Source organism: Pongo pygmaeus, chromosome 2, assembly GCF_028885625.2.
Source record: "Pongo pygmaeus isolate AG05252 chromosome 2, NHGRI_mPonPyg2-v2.0_pri, whole genome shotgun sequence".
NCBI lineage: Eukaryota > Metazoa > Chordata > Mammalia > Primates > Hominidae > Pongo > Pongo pygmaeus.
Genome location: NC_085930.1, coordinates 105,399,336 through 105,408,511, shown reverse-complemented (window position 1 = coordinate 105,408,511; position 9,176 = coordinate 105,399,336).

Here is a 9,176-nt window from a genome sequence, read left to right as displayed (position 1 = left end):
AAGCGTGTTGTTAACACTCAGAGAAGGATGGTCCAGTCCCATGGGTGGCTGGCCAACTGGGTGCGGTCTGCCTGCAGGTACAATTCCCATAAAATTCCAATGCTTCCTAAAAGACTTAACTCAGGAAAGCCCATAACTCCTGGCATTTCCTCTGGCATTGGGACACATCACAGTTTCTTCAGGTGGGTAGCAGATTTAACTTGTGAGCTTGTGTTTAGGGATTGTTAAAAAAAAGAATATGGCCGGGTGTGGTGGCTCACACCTGTAATCCCAGGACTTTGGGAAGCGAGGCGGGTGGATTGCTTGAGCTCAAGAGTTTGAGACCAGCCTGGGCAACATGGCAAACCCTGTCTCTACTAAAAATACAAAAATGAGCTGGGCGTGGTGGTGCATGCCTGTAGTCCCAGCTACTTGGGAGGCTGAGTTGGGAGGATTGCTTGAGCCTGGAAGGCAGAGGTTGCAGTGAGCTGAGATTGCGCCACTGCACTCCAGCCTGGGTGACAGGGTGAAACAAAAGTGAGTGGGCTCATAAAAACCAAAGACAGGCCAGGCGCAGTGGCTCATGCTTGTAATCCCAGCACTTTAGGAGGCTGAGGCTGGTTGATCACCTGAGGTTGGGAGTTCGAGACCAGCCTGACCAACATGGAGAAACCCTGTCTCTACTAAAGTTACAAAAATTAGCCAGGCATGGTGGCACATGCCTGTAATCCCAGATACTTGGGAAGGCTGAGGCAGGAGAATCACCTGAACAGGAGGCAGAAGTTGTGGTGAGCCGAGATCATGCCATTGCACTCCAGCCTGGGCAACAAGAGTGAAATGCCGTCCCAAAAAAAATAAATAAAATAAAAACCAAAGACCAAGAATATGCTGGGTGTGGTGGTGCACACCTGTAGTCCCAGCTACTTGGGAGGCTCAGGTGGGAGGGTCGCTTGAGCCCAGGAGTTCATGGCTGCAGTGAGCTATGATCATGCTAGTTCACTCCAGCCTGGGCAAAGGAGTGAGACCTCTTCTCTAAAACAAGCAAACAAACAAAAAAAGGAGAATCCTGCTCAGTGGAGTGAGGTGCTGTGGCTAGAAGAGACATGCAGAGTGTGACACATAGGTCGCGACTCTGTTGTGCTGGTGTTTCAGACACGGCTCATGTCCTCCCCACTCACCATTCTGTAGCCACTAGAAGCACCTGCAGCTTTTTGCTATGGGGTTGCTCAACTGGAAGTACTGGGAAGTCTGTGCTCCAGGGAGCAGCCTCAACCAAAGATAGGTGGGAGTTGGTGGAAAAATATTTTTTCTTCTCACCCTTGGGGGGCACACTCGGAGATGTGTTTCACATCTCCCAGAGGTCCCCAGGTGGGCTACCCTCAACAAAGACCTGTTCATGACCACATCCTCTTCTGACTTGTTCGTGCCCTGTCTCAATTCTCTACATTCCTGCAGGTGCTTTCTGTAGTTGCTTCCCAAATACACTACTCTCACTTAAATCCTTAACTCAGGTCTGCTTCCAGGCCAACCTAAACTAAGACACAGGCACCCCTCTCTGAGAGGAAGAGAAGGCAAAACCTCACAAGAACACTTACTTTGTTTTCTGTCATGCTTGCTTCTTCTTTTCTTTTTTGAGATGGGGTCTCACTATGTTACCTGAATGAATTCCTGAGCTCAAGCGATCTTCTTGCCTCAGTTCCCAAAGCATGAGCCACTGTGCCCTGCCCATGCTTGCTTCTTCATGATGAGGAGGTGTGGCTGATTTCAAGCAGGTTAGAGGAGGTAGATGCTTCTCACTCTGTATCATTACAGAGTGCTAGAGAGAGTTCTAGGGAGGAAACTCAGGGGCATATGCTGTGTCAGAGGCAATTGTTACATTTTCAGGATTTTTTTTTTTTTTTTTGAGATGGAGTCTCTCTCTGTCGCCCAGGATGGAGTGCAGTGGCGTGATCTCAGCTCACTGCAAGCTCCGCCTCCCGGATTCACACCATTCTCCTGCCTCAGCCTCCTGAGTAGCTGGGACTACAGGCGCCCGCCACCACTCCCGGCTAATTTTTTGTATATTTAGTAGAGACAGGGTTTCACTGTGTTAGCCAGGATGGTCTCGATCTCCTGACCTTGTGATCTGCCTGCCTTGACCTCCCAAAGTGCTGGGATTACAGGTATGAGCCACCGCGCCCGGCCTAAATTTTCAGGACTTTTTGAGCTCGGTGTTAAATTCTTGGCAGCTTAAAATTGGCCGTGGTGGGAGGGAGTATTTATACCATGGAAACCTGCAAATGCTGCAAAGCAGCATCCCCAACCCCAGATGTCACACCACTGCCCAGACTGAGGGAGGGGTCACTTACAAGGATACCAAGAGCCTGTGCCGACTGCATCTATTTCCAGTTTCCTCCCAGGATTATCCATCCTGCTACCGTGACAACCCTCCTATTACCCCTGCCCTGCCTTGCCCTTTGATAGTCTACATGGGCATTAGTGAGATGGCCCTCGCCATGAACCAGATCGATATAATTCAGGCTGGATTTTTTTTTTTCAAGATGGACTCTTGCTCTGTCACCCAGGCTGGAGTGTAGTGGTGTGATCTCGGCTCACTGCAACCTCTGCCTCCCGGGTTCAAGCAGTTCTCCTGCCTCAGCCTCCAGAGTAGCTGGGATTACAGGTGCCTGCCACGCACCCAGCTAATTTTTGTGTTTTTAGTAGAGATGGGGTTTCACCATGTTGGGCAGGCTGGTCTTGAACTCCTGACCTCATGATCCGCCTGCCTCAGCCTCCCAAAGTGCTAGGATTACAAGTGTGAGCCATTGCGCCTGGCCTTGGATTTTAATATTGTATATTCATTGTTATTGTAGTCATTTTAATCTTCTGATTTCATTTTATTTATTTATTTATTTTTTGAGATGGGGTCTCACTCTGTTACCCAGGCTGGAGTGCAGTGGCAGGGTCTTGGCTCACTGTAACCTCCACCTCCCAGGCTCATGCCATCCTCCCACTTCAGCCTCCTGAGTAGCCGGAACCACAGGTGTGCACTACCACACCCGGCTTATTTTTTGTATTTTTAGTAGAGACGAGGTTTCGCCATGTTGCCCAGGCTGGTCTCAAACTCCTGAGTTCAAGTGATCCACCCACCTCGGCCTCCCAAAGTGCTGGGATTACAGGCGTGAGCTACCATGCCCAGTCCAGTATCTTGATTTTTAGCATGCAGACTAGTTTTGCCTGATTTTGAACTTTGTTTATTTATTTATTTTTATTTTTTATTTTTTTTTTTGAGACGGAGTTTGACTCTTGTTGCCCATGCTGGAGTGCAATGGGGCAATCTCAGCTCACTGCAACCTCCGCCTCTTGGGTTCAAGTGATTCTCCTGCCTCAGCCTCCCTAGTAGCTAGGATTACAGGCATGCACCACCACGCTGGCTAATTTTTTTTTTTTTTTTTTTTGAGACAGAGTCTCGCTCTGTTGCCCAGGCTGGAGTGCAGTGGTGCAGTGTGGGCTTACTGCAACCTCAGTCTCCCAGGTTCAAGCAATTCTCCTGCCTCAGTCTCCAAAGTTGCTGGGACTACAGGCGCGTGCCATCACACCTGGCTAATTTTTTGCATTTTTAGTAGAGACAGGGTTTCATCGTATTAGCCAGGATGGTCTTGATCTCCTGACCTCATGATCCACCCACCTTGACCTCTCAAAGTGCTGGGATTACAGGTGTGAGCCGCCGTTCCCGACCCAATTTTGTATTTTTAGTAGAGACGGGGTTTCTCCATGTTGGTCAGGCTGGTCTTGAACTCATGACTTCGGCTGAACCGCCCGCCTTGGCCTCCCAAAGTGTTGTGATTACAGGCGTGAGACACAATGCCCAGCCTTGATTTTGAACTTTAAATAAGTGGAATGATATGATACATATTCTTTTTGCCTGGCTTCTCTCTCTTAATATTATGTTGGTGAGATCACCTCTGTTGATGATGTGAGGTAGAGATCAAGTTTCTTTTTTTCTTTTTTCATATGGATATCTAATTGACCCAGCACCTTTTATTGAAATAATTATTTCCCAACCCCGACATTTTTTTTTTTTTTTTTGAGATGGAGTCTCGCACTCTCGCCCAGGCTGGAGTGCAGTGGCGCCATCTCAGCTCACTGCAAGCTCCGCCTCCCGGGTTCACGCCATTCTCCTGCCTCAGCCTCCTGAGTAGCTGGGACTACAGGTGACTGCCACCACCCCCAGATGATTTTTTGTATTTTTAGTAGAGATGAGGTTTCACCGTGTTAGCCAGGATGGAAATCTCCTGACCTCGTGATCTACCCGCCTCTGCCTCCCAAAGTGTTGGGATTACAGGCGTGAGCCACCGCGCCCAGCCTGACATATTTTTTAAATACTGTTTTATTTTCTGATTATAAAATCAAGACACATGCCAAGCATGGTGATATGTGTTTGTAGTCCCAGCTACTTGGGAGGCTGAGGCAGGAAGATCACTTGAGCTCAGGAGTTTTAGAATAGCCTGGGTAACATAGCGAGACCCCCATCTCTAAAAAAATTTTTTTAAAAATTAAGACACATTAAAAAGCCTTGACAATCCTGAGCATTGATAAAGTTGTGGAGGGTGGAGCCATCCTGGGGAGCCATTTGAAAGTACCTAATAAATGTGAATATATGTACACCTGTGAACCAGCCATTCTGCCCCTTGGTCTACAGCATAGAGCAGCTGTTCCCCAAGTATTGTCTGGGAACCCCTGGGGGCAACGTGAGACTTTCAGTGGGTCTGTGAGGTAAGATATATTTTTTTTCTCTCTAAATAGCTCTTAAGTGGAGTTTTGGAGACTATGTGGTATCTGATATCTTTGGGGAACAGCTTCAACACAACATCCTGGTGACCTTGCACATATCCACACAGGCCATGCAGGCAAGTTTTGAACCACAGTTTTTTTTCTTCTTTTTGAGATGGAATCTTGCTCTGTTGCCCAGCTGGAGTGCTGTGGCGTGGTCTCAGCTCACTGCAACCTCCGCCTCCCAGGTTCAAGTGATTCTCCTGCCTCAGCCTCCCAAATAGCTGGGATTACAGGTGCCTGCCAACACGCCCAGCTGATTTTTTGTATTTTTAGTAGAGACGGAGTTTCACTATGTAAGCCAGGCTGGTCTTGAACCCTGACCTCAGGTGATCCACCCACCTCAGCCTCTCAAAGTGCTGGGATTATAGGTGTAAGCCACCACGTCCAGCTTGAACCACAGTTAATCTGAATCTTGGCAGAATTCCCTGTGGTCCTTCCTGGGACATGAGAGCCTAGAAGCTTGTGAGGAGCTGCTCCCCTAGGCCACTTCCAACTTGCCTCCCTATATCTCCTGGGAGGGTTCTGGTGAGATATGTGGCTTTCTGCCTTGGCCCTTTAGGGTTTAGTTGTATACTCTAAAACCACTTAACCGGCTGGGCATGGTGGCTCACACCTATAATCCCAGCACTTTAGGAGGCAGAGGTGGGTGGATCACCTGAGGTCAGGAGTTCTAGACCAGCATTGCCAACATGGCGAAACCCCACTACTAAAAATAACCTGTAATCCCAGTTATTTGGGAGGCAGAGGCAGGAGAATTGCTTGAACCTGGGAGGCAGAGGTTGCAGTGAGCCGAGATTGTGCCACTGCCCTCCAGCCTAGGAGACAGAGCAAGATTCTGTCTCAAAAGAAAAATTAATTAATTAGAAAAAAATAGCCTGGCACGATGTCTTATGCCTGTAATCCCAGCACTTTGGGAGGCCGAGGCAGGCGGATCATTTGAGGTCAGGAGTTCGAGACCAGCCTGGCCCACATGGTGGAACCCTGTCTCTGCTAAAAATACAAAAATTAGCAGGGCGTGGTGTCACGCGCCTGTAGTCCCAGCTACTCGAAAGGTTGAGGCAGGAGAATCATTTGAACCCGGGAAGTGGAGGTTGCAGTGAGCTGAGATCATGCCATTACGTTCCAGGCTGGGTGGCAGAACGAGACACCATCTCAAAAAAAAAAAATAAAGTAAATAAAATAAATAAAAATAAAACCACGTAACCATCACAGACACTTAAAACCAACAGTAAGTGCAAAACTACGCCTACTGCATATTCCCTGATCTCTCTATTGTTTTCACCCCAGATCTCAGCTGCTTTAAGGAATAAAAACCTCCTTGGAGGCCTGCCTCCTCTGCATCGCCCTGCATTCCCTGAACTCCCAGCTGAGGAGATAAGGTGGTCTCCTGGCAGCTGGAGTGCCTATGTAAAACTGTGTTTTTGCAAAAAAAGGACTTGATAGAGTTTGGACAAAACTTGCAGTGCAGAGAAAAAAAGTCAAATTAACTGTGTGGTTTGGGTGGACTCATTGTGTGTAAAAATGTATAATTGGTATTAACGGTGTATTACATCTTTGAACCTTAAATGCTCATAAAATGTTAGAGAAAATTGCTTTGATGTCCAATGCTATAAATGATGTTCTGTTGATTGGCAAGCCAGAAATGTCTACTTTCTGTGTTAACAGCAGTCAGCATGGGTGACTGGTAAACCCCAACAAAACTCAGAGGACTGCTTGCCAATTAAAATTTCTTGAAACAACACGGGTGGATTCACAAGGCTAATCTCTCCGGCAGTCAAAGAACAATTGCTGCCTCTTACAAAGTAAGAACTCTATATTCCCAGTATTAACACTACTGCTGCATACCAAACTTGTAATTCCTTTCAAAAGCTGGCCCATTTATCTTCTAGTAAAAAACTGGCCATACTACACAGGAGTCTGGCCCCACCTGCATCTGCAGCGATCTTTGACCTCCACCCTCTCCAGACTAATGGCTGTACTTTTCTTCCCAGATTTTTCCTTTATTCAGGTTTTAAAGTGTTTCCGTCCATTCAGTTGACTCTGGCCCCACTGTGGCCCTTGAAACTAATCTGTTATGTTTTATTCGATTGACATTTCGCAGACCCAAGTAGCTGATCCTGCCAAATGTATTGTGGAAATAGATGCTTTCAGTATGAGTGATATTTGTCCTGACCTTAAGGGATGCTCCCAATGGGGAAAGGCCACTGTCAGAACAGTGGCAGTGGGACAAGTGCAGAATTGGGAGCCCACCAGGCCACACGATGGCAGTAAAGCAGCATATAATACAAGGCTGGGACAGTGCAGGGGCACTCTACCCACTAAAGAGCCAGGAGAGGCAGAAGTGCTAAAGGAAACCCGACACCCTGTGTGGACTGCCCTCCCACCTAGCCAATTAGTCCCAAAGAACCTTAACATTAAGAGTGTGGGTGACTGGTAAGTATGCAGACTGGAGCCTGTGGCAAAAAGATGTAGCCGCTAAGCAATGGTCCCCCTGTGGACTTGGATAAAGCATTTGTCTGATGCCACTACCAGGTATATCCTTTTTGAGAGGAAATTATTGGCTTGTTATTGGCTGTTAGTGGGCATTGAGAGACTAACAAAGCAACAGCAGGTGTTATTATGCCCTGACATCCATGAGAGGGTCAAAAATGAAAACACCAACAAAACGGATTTTTCCCAGAAAAGAAATAAACTAAGAGTGTAGCAGGAAGAGCCGCACACAAAACCCTTCACACACAGAGTTGAGGAAGGAAAGGGCTTTATTTGGCCGGGAGCGTCAGCAGACTTATGTCTCCAAAAACCGAGCTCCCCAAGTGAGCAATTCCTGTCCCTTTTAAGGGCTTACAACTCTAAGGGGGTCCATGTGAGAGGGTCGTGATCGATTGAGCAAGAAGCAGGTACATGATGGGGGGCTGCATGCACTGGTAATCAGAACGGAACAGAACAGAACAGGACAGGGATTTTCACGATGCTTTTCCATACAATGTCTGGAATCTATAGATAACACAAGCAGTTAGGTCAGGGATTGATTTTTAACTACCAGGCCCAGGGCGCGGGGTCAGGCTGTCTGCCTGTGGATTTCATTTCTGCCTTTTAGTTTTTACTTCTTTTTTCTTTGGAGGCAGAAATTGGGCATAAGACAATATAAGGGGTTGTCTCCTCCCTTAAGAGTTTAACATGTGCAGGAAAAAGTGGCTAGTCACCTTCTAGACATGGCTGTCTCAAATGTGGGGGTTTGTGCCAGAGCTTCCTGGGGGCTTTGGTACACCACTGTTTCTGAAAATGCCTGGGCCTGATTCAGAGACACATCAGCTCTGTTAAACGCTGATGGGGTGCATTGAGCCACTGCAGCTGTTCAGCCTCCAGGAAATCCATTTTTTTTTTTTTTTTTTTTTTTTTTTTTTTTTTTAGGATGGAGTTTTACTCTTCTTGCCTAGGCTGGAGTGCAATGGCACAATCTCAGCTCACTGCAACCTCTGCCTCCCGGGTTCAAGCGATTCTCCTGCCTCAGCCTCCTGAGTAGCTGGGATTACAGGCACCCACCACTACACTCAGCTAATTTTGTATTTTTAGTAGAGACGGGATTTCACCATGTTGGTCAGGCTGGTCTTGAACTCCCGAACTCAGGTGTTCCACCCACTTTGGCCTCCCAAAGTACTGGGATTACAAGCGTGAGACACCGTACCCAGCCAGAAATCTGTTTTAAACTGCAATGGAAAAGGGGAGAGAGAGTGAGAGAGAGAGCAGAGCTCTGGGTTGTGGTGTTTGCTCTGGAAAACATCTCCTACAATTCATCTTGTTAACATTTTCACTGACTGGTGGGGAGTAGTCGATGGACTGGCAATGTGGTCTGGTGCCTGGCAGTGGGGCAACTTGATGATTAAGTCTCAAAGACTGAGGTCTTTGTAGGGATGAACATTGTGGCAGCAGACTGCACTGGACTCACAGCCCGATTCATGACTCCTGTGGCTGCCCATGAAAAACGACCATTCAAAGATGAACATCAATGGAATCGACAAGTTAATCAGAACTGTGCTGGCCAGGTAAGGACCACGGCCATGTGGACATACTATCACACAAGGCATGGTAATCCATCTGCAACTCAGGACTACATCACCAAATTTGGCATAGTGATTCCAGCACGGGAGGCCAAGGAAGTCTGGCAAGTGTGCCTGACTGCCAGCTACACAGTTGGGTGACAAAGGGAACTCCAGGGTGCATAACCAGGGGTGCTATCCCTGTCTGCACAATAGACATGGGCCAGACTATTCGAGAATTCTTAGATGGACTATGTTACATATTTAGATTCCCTGAACACATCTAATCAACAATGGGCTACTTTTACAGTAAAAAGTACCCCAGAGGCCTGACGCTGTGGTTCA